The following is a 16,495-nucleotide window of genomic DNA, read 5'->3' as shown; positions in this document are numbered from 1 at the left end:
GTCTTTGAAGGCATAATATATCGGCAGATGTATGAGTACCTAGAACTAAATGATATGTTAAGTGCATCACAGTTTGGTTACAGAAAAGGAAGGTCAGCTATACATGCCATAGAGCTCTTAGAGACACTTTAGCAGCATTTGAGGACCATGCTCACACACAGGTAACCTTATGTGATCTGAGCAAAGCCTTTGACTGTGTTGAACACTCACTTTTGCTCTCTAAACTTGAATACTATGGAATATGTGATAAAAGATTAAAACTTATCAAATCATACCTCAATAAAAGGAAACAGGTGGTGAGTTCAGGAAGTCATCTGTCAAACACACTCCAGGTTCAACATGGAGTGCCGCAGGGGTCTAAATTGGGACCACTTCTCTTCCTTGTACACATAAATGACTTACCAGGAAATATAGATGTAAAGATGTATATGTATTCAGATGATATAACTTTTCTATCTGTAAACCATGTATCTGATAATCTTGTAAGGGGTATGAAATTGGAAAAAGAAAATGCAACATCATGGTTTAACGCAAATGGTCTACTACTAAAGGAGGAAAAGACCAAGAATATGTGGTTCAGTCTATCAAAGACTATAAAAATAGAAAAACAAAAGGCACAGTTTTTAGGTATCATACTTGACAATAGTCTAACATGGAACTCTCATGTTGATCACATAGTGGTTAGGTTGTCAAGAGTTATCTATTTGTTGAAAAGATTCATGTGTTGTGTGACATTTGAGTATGTAAGGACAGCATACTTTCCCTTTTTCAATCTGTTTAAGGTATGGATGGGTTAATACTATGGGGAAACAGCAGAAAAATAAATGAAATTGTGGTTATCCAGAAGAAAGCAATCAGAGTAATGGCTAAGGTAGGTGATAGGACACATTGTAAACCATTGTTCATTAAATATAGAATTTTAACAGTTATTAATTTATATATTCTTGACAGCATTAACTATATACTTGCTGAACTACCTAATTTAAGTATAACAAATAAAAGGCATGACTACTATACAAGAACCTCTGCTTTTACCACAAAATAGATTAGCTAAAACTAACAATAGTCATAAGTATGTTGTTATTGTTGTTGTTGTTGTCTTCAGTCCTGAGACTGGTTTGATGCAGCTCTCCATGCTACTCTATCCTGTGCAAGCTTCTTCATCTCCCAGTACTTACTGCAACCTACATCCTTCTGAATCTGCTTAGTGTATTCATCTCTTGGTCTCCCTCTACGATTTTTACCCTCCGCGCTGCCCTCCAATGCTAAATTTGTGATCCCTTGATGCCTCATAACATGTCCTACCAACCGGTCCCTTCTTCTTGTCATGTTGTGCCACAAACTCCTCTTCTCCCCAATTCTATTCAATATCCCCTCATTAGTTATGTGATCTACCCATCTAATCTTCAGCATTCTTCTGTAGCACCACATTTCAAAAGCTTCTATTCTCTTCTTGTCCAAAATATTTATTGTCCATGTTTCACTTCCATACATGGCTACACTCCATACAGATACTTTCAGACACGACTTCCTGACACTTAAATCTATACTGGATGTTAACAAATTTCTCTTCTTCAGAAACGCTTTCCTTGCCATTGCCGGTCTACATTTTATATCCTCTCTACTTTGACTATCATCAGTTATTTTGCTCCCCAAATAGCAAAACTCCTTTACTACTTTAAGTGTCTCATTTCCTAATCTAATTCCCTCAGCATCACCCGACTTAATTCGACTACATTCCATTATCCTCGTTTTGCTTTTGTTGATGTTCATCTTATATCCTCCTTTCAAGACACTGTCCATTCCGTTCAACTGCTCTTCCAAGTCCTTTGCTGTCTCTGTCAGAATTACAATGTCATCAGCGAACCTCAAAGTTTTTATTTCTTCTCCCTGGAGTTTAATACCTACTCTGAATTTTTCTTTTGTTTCCTTTACTGCTTGCTCAATATACAGATTGAATAACATCGGGGATAGGCTACATCCCTGTCTCACTCCCTTCCCAACCACTGATTCCCATTCGTGCCCCTCGACTCTTATAACTGCCATCTGGTTTCTGTACAAATTGTAAATAGCCTTTCGCTCCCTGTATTTTACCCGTGCCACCTATAGAATTTGAAAGAGAGTATTCCAGTCAACATTGTCAAAATCTTTCTCTAAGTCTACAAATGCTAGAAACGTAGGTTTGCCTTTCCTTAATCTTTCTTCTAAGGTAAGTCGTAGGGTCAATGTTGCCTCACGTGTTCCAACATTTGTACGGAATCCAAACTGATCTTCCCTGAGGTCGGCTTCCATCAGTTTTTCCATTCGTCTGTAAAGAATTCGCATTAGTATTTTGCAGCTGTGACTTATTAAACTGATAGTTCGGTAATTTTCACATCTGTCAACACCTGCTTTCTTTGGGATTGGAATTATTATATTCTTCTTGAAGTCTGAGGGTATTTCGACTGTCTCATACATCTTGCTCACCAGATGGTAGAGTTTTGTCAGGACTGGCTCTCCCAAGGCCGTCAGTAGTTCCAATGGAATGTTGTCTACTCCCGGGGCCTTGTTTCAACTCAGGTCTTTCAGTGCTCTGTCAAACTCTTCACGCAGTATTGTATCTCCCATTTCATCTTCTTCTACATCCTCTTCCATTTCCATAATTTTGTCCTCAAGTACATCGCCCTTGTATAGACCTTCTATATACTCCTTCCACCTTTCTGCTTTCCCTTCTTTGCTTAGAACTGGGTTTCCATCTGAGCTCTTGATATTCATACAAGTGGCTCTCTTTTCTCCAAAGGTCTCTTTAATTTTTCTGTAGGCAGTATCTATCTTACCCCTAGTGAGATAAGCCTCTACATCCTTACATTTGTCCTCTAGCCATCCCTGCTTAGCCATTTTGCACTTCCTGTTAATCTCATTTTTGAGACGTTTGTATTCCCTTTTGCCTACTTCATTTATTGTGTTTTTATATTTTCTCCTTTCATCAATTAAATTCAATATTTCTTCTGTTACCCAAGGATTTCTACTAGCCCTCGTCTTTTTACCTACTTGATCCTTTGCTGCCTTCACTACTTCATTCCTCAGAGCTACCCATTCTTCTTCTACTGTATTTCTTTCCCCCATTCCTGTCAATTGTTCCCTTATGCACTCCCTGAAACTCTCAACAGCTTCTGGTACTTTCAGCTTATCCAGGTCCCATCTCCTTAAATTCCCACCTTTTTGCAGTTTCTTCAGTTTTAATCTACAGATCATAACCAATAGATTGTGTTCAGAGTCCACATCTGCCCCTGGAAATGTCTTACAATTTAAAACCTGGTTCCTAAATCTCTGTCTTACCATTATATAATCTATCTGATACGTTCTAGTATCTCCAGGATTCTTCCACGTATACAACCTTCTTTTATGATTCTTGAACCAAGTGTTAGGTATAATTAAGTTATGCTCTGTGCAAAATTCTACCAGATGGCTTCCTCTTTCATCTCTCTCCCCCAATCCATATTCACCCACTATGTTTCCTTCTCTCCCTTTTCCTACTCTCGATTTCCAGTCACCCATGACTATTAAATTTTCGTCTCCCTTGACTACTTGAATAATTTCTTTTATATCATCATACATTTCATCAATTTCTTCATCATCTGCAGAGCTAGTTGGCATATAAACTTGTACTATTGTAGTAGGTGTGGGCTTCGTGTCTATCTTGGCCACAATAATGCATTCACTATGCTGTTTGTAGTAGCTTACCTGCACTCCAATTTTTTTATTCATTATTAAACCGACTCCTGCATTACCCCTATTTGATTTTGTATTTATAACCCTGTATTCACCTGACCAAAAGTCTTGTTCCTCCTGCCACCGAACTTGACTAATTCCCACTATATCTTACTTCAACCTATCCATTTCCCTTTTTAAATTTTCTAACCTACCTGCCCGATTAAGGGATCTGACGTTCCACGCTCCGATCCGTAGAACGCCAGTTTTCTTTCTCCTGATAACGACGTCCTCCTGAGTAGTCCCCGCCCGGAGATACAAATGGGGGATTATTTTACCTCCGGAAAATTTTACCCAAGAGGACGCCATCATCATTTAACCATACAGTAAAGCTGCATGCCCTCAGGAAAAATTACGGCTGTAGTTTCCCCTTGCTTTCAGCCGTTCGCAGTACCAGCACAGCAAGGCCGTTTTGGTTGTGTTGCAAGGACAGATCAGTCAATCATCCAGACTGTTGCCCCTGCAACTACTGAAAAGGCTGCTGCCCCTCTTCAGGAACCACATGTTTGTCTGGCCTCTCAACAGATACCCCTCCATTGTGGTTGCACCTACAGTACGGCCATCTGTATCGCTGAGGCACGCAAGCCTCCCCACCAACGGCAAGGTCCATGGTTCTTGGGGGTAGGAGTCATAAGTATATGGCAATTAAAATATATAACAAATTGTCTAAGAATGCGTCAATCAAGCCTGACAAATAATTTAAAGAAAATGTACATAACTTGTTGTTAACTAATCCATTCTATTCATTAGAAGAATTTTTAGAAATGCCCAATATCAACTTAAATATGTAAAAATTTATTTTGTAAAATTAATAGGTTAAGTGAACTGAAGTAGTCTATTGCATGTAATAAGGCTGAATGACCAATAAAGAATCTGAATCTGCGACTCTTCTATGGGCATTCTGCGGCCTCTGCTCTCGCCCACACTGTGCCATCAGGTTTTCGACACCTCACATAATCTGACCCACCCTGGTGTCCAAACCACCACTCGCCTTGTTACCGAGTGTTTTGTGTGGAAAGATGTGAAATGGGACTTCCAAACATGAGCACGCAGCTGCATTTGCTGTCAAGGAAACAAAATAGGGCATCACACCTCTCCACCACTCAGCAAGTTTGACATCCCTAAGGGATGTTTCTGTCATGTACATACCAACCTTATCGGTCCCCTGCCTCCATCAGAGGGCCACAGGTGTATATTGTCCACAATAGACCGAATGTCTCATAGGGTGGAAGCTGTCCCCTTACCAACATCACAGCAGAAACTGTGGACAAAGGATTCGTTTCTTCTTGGATCATTAGGTTCGGATGCCCATCGACCATCACAACCAACCAGGGTCGACAGTTCGAATCTGCACTTTTTACGATTCTCTGTAATCTTTGTGGTATTAAAAAGATACATACGACAGCCTATCACCCGCAAAGCAATGGGTTGGTGGAACGATGGCACTACACCCTTCAAACTGCACTCATGTGCCATGACTGTCTCTGGTCCGAGGCACTTCCTTGGGTGTTGCTGGGCCTACGTTCTACATTTAAACCAGATTTACATGGGACGATATCTGAATTTGTTTTTGGTGAAAACCCAGTTTTATCTGGGGAACTAATTCTTCCCCAAGATCCCGGGGATTCCCCCTGCTTCCCAGACTTTATTGGAAGGATGCGTGTACACTTTAGAAACACCCGGCTACACCCACCTGCCAATCATTCCCCACCTCACACTTACGTAATGACCACACTCAGCTCTTGCTCACACATCATGCGCAGGGACGACTCTGTCAGACAACCCTTACAAGCCCCTTATCTCGACCTCTTTGAAGTACTCCGGAGGGGCGAAACGACATTCGAAATTATGATAAAAGATCGCACGCAAAATCATTTCTATATGCAGCCTCAAGCCTGCCTTTGTAGACTCTGACGTCCCTCTGCCGTCCCAGTTGGGCTGTCTGAGCACATGTTCTTGTGATGAACCCGCTAATGAGTCTGTTCGACCTACAGTTGGGTTCTCTCCATCCAACGATTCACCACCACAGTTTGTGGGTTCCTCAGGCATGTCATCATCACCCCCATTCACAGGTTCTGAAGACAGTTCAGGTACTAGAGACGTAGATGCCTACATTTTGCACTGCAATGTACCACCTGACTGTGTTGACAGCGTGTCGATTATGGTGTTAGCCAAACATGTGCTTGTACTGCTCACCGAGGAGGTCAATGTCAAGATACTGCACAGCTTGTCCCACCCACAAGAGTGCAACCTGTCATGTGTTCGAGCTTTCATTTCTTTGGATGGCTCAATCTGCATTCAGGGAAGGCATGCTCACCCGCCGTCTCCTCTCCCATACTGTTACTCCCGAGTTGGCCGACGCACCATTCCCTACCGCTGGTTTTCGAATTACGAGTTGGACCGGCAACCACCCTCCGCACCTTCGCGCACCGACCCAATGGAGATGGAGATTCCGGTCGTGCACCTGCTGCCTCGTACCACTCACGCCGATGCTGATAGCCACACGACCCCCCGTCAGGTCTCATAGGCCATACTCCGTACTGCGAGAGGAGGATGGGGTGAGGGGGGGGGGGGATATGTGGTGTCGATAGGTCACATCGGCCACACAAATTACAAAATTACAATCTTTGGAATATTAACTGCTCTGACGAGCTGCCATGTTTAATTCAGTCTGCCTTTGTACTTCATGCAGTGTTCATGTGCATCAGTCTTTATGGTAAAATATATGTGTATATAGAAAACTTGGGAACTGCTTATTACGTATATTATGATCCGTATCCAGAATCTCATAATATCAATAAGAGTTTCTATAAATAACTGTAAAGTCAATGAATGTGGAGAGTTCAATATTGATATCATATTGGGTAGTACTGATCCAATACAGCAATAATTGTTGCTGGGCAGCCATCTTCTCTTTCTGCCAATACAGTCAGTTCAAACTTCAAGCACTTCTCATCACCGGTCTCTAAGGGATATTAATGATAACACTTAAATAAGTTCAGTGGCCAAAACGTCTCTCAGCCTTAGATGAACATACTAATTTCTAATTAAGCAAAATCTCACCCACACACACAAATGTGTACACACAAACATACAGGTTTGCCTTCTAATGTAAGGTTCCAAATAGTAATAAAGGGATGCAGTGTAGTAGTCACTGGTATGTCTTTTTGAATCCAACTGTCTTTCATGATGTAGTTGCGAGCTCCATAATGCCTGATCATTATGATCAAATTGGAATGAAGCACTCCATCAGTCAGGTTTAGCTAAGAAGCAGAAAGTAAAATTTCATAATATTATAAATGCTGCCTCAGTCACACTGTTCAGAGAGAATTTAGTGAATGAACAATGCAAAGATGTCTAACAATGGCTGACAATATATGAGAATTCTGATATTTTCTAAAAATAGCCTTACAATAATATGATCCCACTTTCATGTACAACAGAGCAGTAAGAACTACATTGGAAGCTTCAAAGTAAAGATGTATTGCATTGTGTTGAGTTTTTACTGATCCTGTTGTATACATGACCAACTTGTGTGTTAGATAACGGAAAAGTCTGTTTTATATGCTAGGTACTGTAATCTACAGATGAGACTAAGATGATAACCCATATAGCACATCAAAAAAATTTTATGTTCATGTTTCAATTACAGTACTAAATTAGAAAGCTGTAAATGTACACTCTAAATTTAGGAGTTTCAAGGCTTCATGGAACAGAGAATGATAGGGATGAGATATGTTTACAATTACACCTGTCATTGTGTTATATACTTAAATATTTAAATATTCATCAAAACAGTTAAAACTGTGATGCTGTAATAGTAGTAGTAAATGTAAGAGTATTTGTCATCATAGGCAATGACTGGCAAATGAGTTCAATTTACATTCACAAGTATTACTGTCCTTTATGAGTCTGTGAGAAGCTGAGGAGACCAACTGTGGAACAACATTTTCTGCTACAGTGAGTGCTGATCCCATCCATGCCAACCATAGCTTGGTACAGATTATCTGCCATGAGGGTTTCTCGTTCTTTCCTGTGACCTCATTTGTTCGATATTAGTCTTCTTCATTGTTCTTCAAAGAATTGTAAGCCTTCATCAGCAATGTAATGTTCAGAGGCAAGGGTTTCCCAAATGTCAGTGTTCATTTGGCATTTTTTTTTTAAAGTATAATTTCAGAACACCCTCATACTGTTTCGGATGTCCTTGTTTTCATTGTCCGTATCTGAGATGGGAATGTTTTGGTAGGCATCTGTGGAGCATGTGAGCAACATAACTAGCCAGCATATTGAAAGTGGTTTTTGATTATGGTGTCCTGTATGCTGATAGTGTTTGTGTCCTCCAGAATACTGATGTTGGTACTCTGGTCTTGCCACTTCACTTTCAGGATTTGACTGATGCAACAATGATGAATTTTGATTGAACATGAAGGTACAGTCTCACTACATCATCAAAAACTAGTATCTTATGTTTTTGTAAATGGTAAATGGTGTTAAAAATCTGGCCTGGCTACATTTATAATTTATCTCTTTTGTATCATTAATTATTGTAGCAGCCTCTTATAAGGTTTTAAGAACGACAAAATGAATCATTTCTGCCAAAGAGGGAGGTTATAACTATCTGTGCATGTGCTGGGAAGACTTACTTGTCACCTAATGCGACTTGGGTTGAATTTTAGTTGCAGATGAGTTATGTGGGCTATGTTGAAAACATACATATCCCATAATACTTACTTATTGTTCTGTTAAATACATATTCATACCTAAAGGTTCAGTACATGATATTTCTCACCACACATTGTCATTACATTAAAATTGCCCTAAATAATTTTGATAGTATTCCTGCACAGAACACTTAACAATCAATGACGATGTCGGGCGAGCAAAATCATATACTGAACTTTTAGCTATGAAGATGAACGTAATAGAACAGTGAATAACTATTATGGTGTATATATTTGAAGACTATGTTACTGAATAGCATGTAACATCATCAGAATTATATATTTTGTGGACATAAACTGCCCGTGCATTACAGTGTCACGTGCCTGTTTTCTTGAATTAACATGCCAATAATTTCAAATCCAAATACATTTTTGCTGTTGAGTTTTTAATTTTTGCAGTTCACAAATACCAATGGATGGAAAAGTTTGACATGGAAAGAAATGCACACTATAGACGAAAACGTTTCAAGCTGCTTAATCACAAGTATACCACAAGAAACATGTGGTGATCTAGAACCATTGGCACTACACCCCAATAACATCACTGCCCTACTGTAGCAAGAACAACTGTATCTTTGCAAGATCAGTTCTCTGTACTATGTGCTCTGTGCTACATGCATTGTGTATATGCTGCGAATATAAAAGTATTCATAGTAAGTGACGGGAGTGTGAGTGATTATTTATCATTGAATTTTCCACCCCTGCTCCCCACTACATACAGTGTTGACCCTGTTATTTTCTTTCCAACCATGCTGCAAAATACTGAGTTACACGTGCACTGGCATGTTGCTGATCACCATAGGATACAAAATTCATGCCACAAAGAACACACCCACGACGGTGCTTCATCTCCTGGCATCACTACAAACAATTTATTTGTGCATCTTTATGGTGTTCTTCCCCAGACTATAAAATCAGTGTAACTGTGGTTCTCGAACAGTTGACATTGTTCCCATTATTTCAACAACCACTGAATGAGGGCATCATTACCTCTTGCCAAACAGACGAACACACTGATTCACAAATCAAGTACAATGTTATCAGTAAAGGTGGTGATATGAAGCCTGCCACTCCCTTAACTAACTGTTCTGCATCAACAGTGACCATACACGCTGAACAAGGAACACAGCCCAGACTTGACAATGGTTCACTGACAGCTTGTTTTTTACCATGCCCTTTTGCTATTGTTACTTGGACGATGAAATTATCTTCTCAGAAATAGCTCAAGATCACGAGAAACATCTCAAAGTGGTATTCGATAAACCAAAAGTGCATGGTGTTGTGGTCAACGAGGACTAATGCCAACTCTGGCAAAAATGTGTTATATTCGTAGGCCACCTCATCGACACCCCACCTGGGAAATGATAGATGAAATATATAACTTACCTCCCCCAACAGACTATCAAGAGATGGGCTTTTTCTTAAGGGTAATAAATTATTACCAACAACACCTACCCCATGCCACAGAAGCTCTTCTGCCACTCACAGAGCCACTCCGTGGCTAGAATATCTCAGGCTAACATAAGCTCATTTGGACTCTTGATATGCAATCAGCTTTCGAGAACATCAAATCCGAGCTCACTCAGACCACCACCATCACTCCCATCGCCAGTTGCCCATATGGTTATAACGGCTGATGCCAGTAACTGTGGCAATTGGGGAGGTACTACAACAGGAAGTTCCAGTGCAACCAAACCCCTACGGTTTTTCTTATGGAAATGTACTGACTCCCAGAAAATGTGGCCAACCTTTGACCTGAACCACCTAAAACTGGCATGATCTTTAGTGGACACACCTGGTGTTTACCCTCCACTGGCCTGAGCTCCAGGCTCCTCAAGCCAATTTACAGTTGGACTAGACCTGTGAGACTACCTCTCAGAAGACATTTCTGTAACACTGCAGGACTCACTACTCGTGATTATGTTTAAATTTGACAATAGATGGTCAGGCTACAGCACAGTCTCAAGGTCATTGGAGCACTCCATGCGTCTTCTGCCTACGATCGACACATCAGGTCTGCAACCCACTCTTTCTTTGAATGACTGCCTGCTAGTGTCAGCCCTGGAGCACTTCATAACGACAACTGACACCCTGAACTCACCAACACTGGAGGATGCACCACCAGCCACCAGCACCTCAATGGACACCACCACTGCCCCATCGGCACCGTTGCTGTCATCACAGGCCAGATATCCTTTACGGCCGCCCAGGCAACTGGTGGACTATGATTTGTCAGCCCTTGCTATCGCCAGTGGGACAACACATCACGATGTACACCAGTCACTATGCTCCTAAGTTGCAGTGGTGATTGGGGGGGGGGGGGGGCTCCCCCCAATAATATCGCTGCCTTATCACAGCAAGAATAACTGTATCTTTGTGACATCAGTTCTCTGTAGTACGCATTGTGTATACGCTGCGAGTTTAAAAAGTATTCATAGTAAGTGACAGAAGTGTGAGTGATTATAATCTTAATTACCATGCCCACTCCCCACTACCTACAATCACATCACTTCATTTCAAAAGCACAGCTCAAAAAGAAATTGTAAAAATTCACATTACTTAAAAGAACTTAATCATCTGGATATGATGGTATATCATGTAGAATTTTAAAATCATGTGTACACTTAATGAGTCACGTAGAGTGTATTTGGATAACTAGTCAATGAGAACAGGTAATTCCAGATAGACTAAAACATGTGGTAGTGATGTCAATCCACAAACTGTTGGTCTGTCTCTCTGCTGCTAGTGTTCTGAAAGGTATTTGAGGGAATAGTGTATGACAGAATTGATAGCCACACTGCACAAAATAGGTTACTGACACCTACAAGCTCAGCTTTTGTAAAGGATTCTCCACAGAAAGAGCTATATTTATTGTAACAGATGAATTTCTATGTGAATTAAATTTTGGAAGGCATTCGGTGAGAACCTTTGTTGCCTTACTAAAGTATTTGAATGTGTAGATCGTAACACCTTGTTAAAAAAATTCTGCACTATGGTATCAAAGACAAACCTTTGGCTTGGGTAGAATCTTATTTACACAACAGAAATCGAAGTTGTGTGAATGGATGCAGGGAGGTGTAAAATACGGAGTCCCCCATGTCTTTATCCTTGGGCCACTGATTTTCTTGAATTACAACATTGGTCTTCCAGTTACAATTAATAACAGAACAAAAATCATAATGTTTGCTGATGATGCAAGTATTCTAATCAAAGGGTCCAACTCCACAATGCAGGATACAGCCTAGAAGTAACTAAACCAAGTATAAAGATGGTTCACAGCAAATAGCTTAACCCCAAGATTTTTCCAAATGTAATATTACACAGTTCCAGATAACATACAAAACACTTCAAGTTCCTGAAATGGATATTAACAAACAGAAAATTAATGAAACCATACATACAAAATTCATAAGCACTTAGATTGACAATCAGTCAAGATGGTATGAGCAAATTTATCAGTTTCTCAACAAACTTTACCCAGTATGCTTTGCATTTGTCACTTTGACAGAAAAAAATGCTGTGGTCTGATTTTGTCTCTATTTCCATTCTATAATCTACTATGGTATTATCTTCTGGGGAAATGTGCAGGACAACAAATACTTTTAAATTTAAAAAATGAGTAGTCAGATTAATAGAAGGTGCTACTTATAGAACATCCTGCAGAGGTCTCTTCAAGTCTTACAATTATAGGTCAATATTTATGCTCACTGAAGATGTTTCCAGCAAAACAGAATTCTTTCACACAAACTGTTATTCATTATCATGACAGATGAGGGAAAATTTTTTGCCAGGGCTCTGTAACTCTCTCAAAAATACACAAGAAAGTCCGATGCAAAAGTACACAATAAGCTTTCTATCTGTATAAAAAAGGAAATTAATGATGTAACATGTTGAAGAGGAAACGAAAAACATTCCTCAAGATCATATTTTTTATAAAATGAGATAATTCTTTGAATTATAAGGCATCCATTACAGTAAGAATAGAGGAAACTATTTTTTGAAAACACAATTTAAAAGAAAAAATGTGATACGTTTGCTTATGTCATTATCATAAAAAAACCACTGCATTCTAATATAAATTATGGCGATAAAAATCAAATTTATCTATTTACCAGTATCAAGAGCATAAAAATGCGTGCTTTTATTTATTCACCATTTTCAAGTATTCGCTTAAGTTTATGCCAGGCAACGATACAGAGACAAGGAAGGCACAAGGCACAGGCAGCAGTTGGCGAGATTATGCCACTGTAGTGGTGAGCAGCAGATCAGGTGCACAGATTCCCTGCACTCAAGCCACGTCTCCACAGAGTTTACCAGCGTGCCAGACAACGACACCTTAGAGGTGGTGTTAACTCAGTGGTGCTGGCTTCACACTCGGAACCATCAGGTCTAGTGGCAGTTCGTAGAACAGTTGCTGACAGACGACACTGCTAAGCCAGATCGAATCTGCTCGGTCCCACATTGGACCTGCAGCTGGTACGGGGACTGTCACGGTATGGGCTGTAGTTGGATGTTCGAGCCAGGCGCATTACAAATACAAGTGCTGCTAAGGGCTGCATGGTGAGTATTTACAGTCGGTCTGTCTAGCTATGTTGTGACAATCGAGGCTCCAGTCAAGTAGGTGGCTATGGAAAAGCAGAGTTGTACTGCACCACGTGAAAACTGAGCCCACCGCTATGACACACTGCAGTATTGCAGAGTGCTGTGGCAGCTGTGTTCTCGCACCCAGTGGCAGGGTTTTATAGGGGATCTGTCTGCACGCCCCTTAATGGGTAAATGTCTTTGTTTGTACTTACCATCCCGAATTTAACTTGTCCTGTAGGCCCCCTATTGTATGTGTAAAGTAAGCACTAAATCACAATTTACGGGAACAATAAAGCAATACAAATACCTGTAATGCATGAAGATAACATGTTAATATTATACACTGAGATAAAAAAAAGATGAGCTTTAAATATACATCTATGCTCAGGTGACAAAAGTCATGGAATATCTCTTGATATCGTGTCAGACCTCCTTTTGCCCAGTGTAGTATAGCAGTTCAACATAGCATGGACGCAACAAGTCATTGGAAGTTCCCTGCAGAAATATTGAGCCATGTTCCCTCTACAAACGTCCGTAAATGTGAAAGTGTTTCCAGTAGAGGATTTTGTTCAAAAACTGACTTCTCAATTACGTCCCACAAATGTTTGATGGGTGGCCCAAACATTCGCTCAGATTGTCCAGAATATTCTTCGAACTAATCATGAACAATTGTGGCCTGTTGACATGGTGCATTGTCATTCATAAAAATTCGATCATTGATTGGAAACATGAAGTCCATGAATTGATGAAAGTGGTCTCCAAGTAGTCCAATATAGCTGTTTCCAGTCAATGATCGCTGCAATTGGACCAGGGGACCCAGTCCATTTCGTGTAAAGACAACCCACAGTATTATTGAGCCACCACAATTTGCACATTGCCCTATTAACCACTTGGGGCCATGGCTTCATGGGGTCTGCACCACAATCGAACCCTGCCCTCAGTCGTTACCAACTGAAATCAGGACTCATCTGACCAGGCCATGGTTTTCCAGTCGTCTAGGGTCCAACCAATATGGTCATGAGCCCAGGAGAGGCACTGCAGGTGACGTCATGCTGCTAGCAAAGGTACTCGCTTCAGTCATCTGCTGCCATAGCCCGCTGACTCCAAATTTCTCCGCACTGTCCTAACGAATACATCAGTCTTAAGACAGACACTGATTTCTGAGGTTATTTAATGCAGTATTGCTTGTCTGTTAGCACTGATAACTCTATGCAAAAGCTGCTGCTCTTGGTCGTCAAGTGAAGACCTTTAGTCACTGCCTTGTCCATGGTGAGAGGTAATGCCTTAAGTTTGGTACTCACGGCGCAGTCTTGACACTGTGAATCTCCGAATACTGAATTCCCAAACGATTTCCGAAACTGAATGTCCTATGCATCTAGCTCCAACTACCATCCCGCATTCAAAGTCTGTTAACTTCGGCGTGGGGCCATAATCACATTGCTAAGCTTTCCATATCAGTCACCTGAGTGCAAATGACAACTCCGCCAATGTAATGTCCTTTTATACCTTGTGTACGCGCTACTACCGCCATATGTACATGTGCATATCAGTCCCACAAGTTCTGTCACCTGAGCGTATTTGTCTTGTTTACACACCAAGAAATGATATGAATTTTGATCGTTGCACCGTTATTTGACCTTTATCATAAACACTACTCGTGTCACTAAAAATAGAAGTCACTACTGACTTCTAATATCTTCTCCGACATCGTAAGGATGTGCTTAAGGTGATCAGGATGTTATCACTCTTCTTTATACCAAGTGGGAAGAGTCATGTAACAGCTGCAATAAGTTTTCATGATCATTCTAATTACGCTAGTGGCAAGCAAAAATGAGTATTGCTCATCGTTGCAAGTCCTGACTTGTACAAACCATGTCAAAATTAAATGATAGTTAATTCAAACCCTCAGCTGCCGACAGGTGTTGATGATACACCTCGATGGGGACAGCTGAAAATGTGAGCCCCTACTGGGACTCGAATTCGGGATCTCCTGCTTACATGGCAGACACTCTAACCATCTGAGCTGCCGAGGACACAGATGAATAGCGCGACTGCAGAGACTTATCCCTTGCACGCCTCCCGTGAGACCCACATTCCCAACTGTCCACAATCTACATACGTAATGTACTTAATAGATATTTGCTCATCCACTCATTACTCGCGCACACTAAGGTGACGATTCCCGTAAGAGTTCGGGCAACCTGTGCCCATTCGCACAGACGAAGGTCAATGGCCGGATAGAATTTAACTACACTACTGGCCATTAAAATTGCTACACCACGAAGATGACGTGCTACAGATGTGAAATTTAACCGACAGTAAGAAGATGCTGTGATATGCAAATGATTGGCTTTTCAGAGCATTCACATAAGGCTGGCGCCGGTGGCGGCACCTACAATGTGCTGACATGAGGAAAGTTTCCAACCGATTTCTCATACACAAACAGCAGTTGACCGGCGTTGCCTGGTGAAACGTTGTTGTAATGCCTCGTGTAAGGAGGAGAAATGCGTACCATCACGTTTCCGACTTTGATAAAGGTCGGATTGTAGCCTATCGCGATTGCGGTTTGTCGTATCGCGACATTGCTGCTCGCGTTGTTCGAGATCCAATGCCTGTTAGCGGAATATGGAGTCGGTGGGTTCAGGAGGGTAATACGGAACGCCGTGCTGGATCCGAACGTCCTCGTATCACTAGCAGTCGAGATGACAGGCATCTTATCCGCATGGCTCTAACTGATCGTGCAGCCACGTCTCGATCCCTGAGTCATCAGATGGGGATGTTTGCAAGACAACAACCATCTGCACGAACATTTCGACGACGTTTGCAGCAGCATGGACTATCAGCTCGGAGGCCGTGGCTGCGGTCACCCTTGACGCTGCATCACAGACAGGAGTGCCTGCGATGGTGTACTCAACGACGAACCTGGGTGCACGAATGGCAAAACGTCATTTTTTCGGATGAATCCAGGTTCTATTTACAGCATCATGATGGTCGCATCCGTGTTTGGCGACGCACAGTGGAAGCGTATATTCGTCATCGCCATACTGGCGTATCACCCGCGTATGAGGTGCCATTGGTTACACGTCTCGGTCACCTCTTGTTCGCACTGACGGCACTTTGAACAGTGGACGTTACATTTCAGATGTGGTACGACCCGTGGCTCTACCCTTCATTCCATCCCTGCAAAACCCTACATTTCAGCAGGACAATGCACGACCGCATGTTGCAGGTCCTCTACGGGCCTTTCTGGGTGCAGAAAATGTTCGACTGCTGCCCTGGTCAGCACATTCTCCAGATCTCTCACCAATTGAATACGTTTGGTCAATGGTGGCCGAGCAAACTGGCTCGTCACAATACGCCAGTGACTACTCTTGATGAACTGTGGTGTCGTGTTGAAGCTGCATGGGCAGCTGCACCTGTACACGCCATCCAAGCTCTGA

This window comes from Schistocerca serialis, unplaced genomic scaffold, assembly GCF_023864345.2.
Source record: "Schistocerca serialis cubense isolate TAMUIC-IGC-003099 unplaced genomic scaffold, iqSchSeri2.2 HiC_scaffold_843, whole genome shotgun sequence".
Lineage (NCBI taxonomy): Eukaryota > Metazoa > Arthropoda > Insecta > Orthoptera > Acrididae > Schistocerca > Schistocerca serialis.
Note: the sequence above shows the minus strand (reverse complement) of the source record.